Genomic DNA, 1,124 nt, shown 5'->3' on the forward strand with positions numbered 1-1,124 from the left:
GGAGGGGACAGAGGGGCGGGGCCTGGTGCCACTTGCTTTGTGCTCAAGGTGTCCCCCAAAGCAACGGTCGCCAACCTTCCGAACCTCGTGCACCACCAGGGTCCGCGCATCACCCGTTGGCGACCACTGCTCCAAAGACATGGCCGGTGAGAGGCCTGGCCGCCCAGCCACACTGACGGGTGCCAGGACTCCGGGAGCAGCCCCAGGCGGGCGCTGGGTTCTGTGCTGAGACCCACTCTGCCTGTCAAGGCCCAGACGGGTCCCCTCCTGCCCGGCTGGTCCGCTCCGAGCTGGTCCCTGCTCCCCCACTGGGTGCGGTGCTGGAGGGGCAGGGAGAGCAGGGCCACGAGGCTCCCTCCGGAGTCTGCAGTGGGGGGGTGGGGGGGCAGAGCGGTTGGGGAGAATAGGACCCCGTGTGGGCAGAGGCAGAGGGGCCGTGGGCTCTGAGGGGTCACAGCGGCTGAGCTGCTCCGGCCTCTTCCGGAAGGAGGGGCGTGGGATGGAGCCGCGAGGAGAGGGCACAGCAGGGGAGGAGCCGGGCTGTTGAACTGGTTTCATGTCAGGGTTCGCTGGAGCAGTCATGGGGGACAGCGGGTGATCTCTCACCTTCGGGCCGGGACACCCCGCTAAGTTAGATTCAGATCAACATGCACCTTTGTAGGGTGATTCTGTCCCAGACTCCAGGCGATATCTGGTACTGCAAACGGGGGCTGGGAACACAGATGTTGCTCGGGGCGTGCTTATGCTAAAAGGAAGCGTTCACCTGAATTCAGGAGCAGCCGCGCACCTTGGCGATTTTCTGCTAAACCCGCAGCCCTACCTTTGTGCCAAAGGAGTTGGTCTTCACCAGGCGGTGGAGGGAGAGGATCCTGCTGGACCTGGGCACTGGGCCCCACGCACAGCGGTGGGGGGTGGGGGCCTCCCCAGAGGCAGGGAGGGTGTGAGGAGGCTGGGAAGGAGCCCCAGCGAGCAGTGCCAACCGCCATGGTTGTCACAGGTCAGAAAGAAGAAGTAGCTTAAGAGGCACAGCCTGGCATGGGCTGGGAGGAGGCACCCACTTTGCTCGAGGGTCTGGCTTGGGGGGAAGGGCGAATGGAGCCACTGGCTGGGGGGCGGGGAGGCTG

General features: G+C 65.4%; 1 protein-coding gene across 1 annotated transcript in view; it reads left to right on the plus strand.

The window, feature by feature from the left end:
* The window catches only part of LOC106727648 (solute carrier family 22 member 1-like), a 12,517-nt gene that overhangs the window by 534 nt on the left and 10,859 nt on the right, over positions 1–1,124 (plus strand). The window lies entirely within an intron of this gene.

Source organism: Myotis brandtii, unplaced genomic scaffold, assembly GCF_000412655.1.
Source record: "Myotis brandtii unplaced genomic scaffold, ASM41265v1 scaffold458, whole genome shotgun sequence".
NCBI lineage: Eukaryota > Metazoa > Chordata > Mammalia > Chiroptera > Vespertilionidae > Myotis > Myotis brandtii.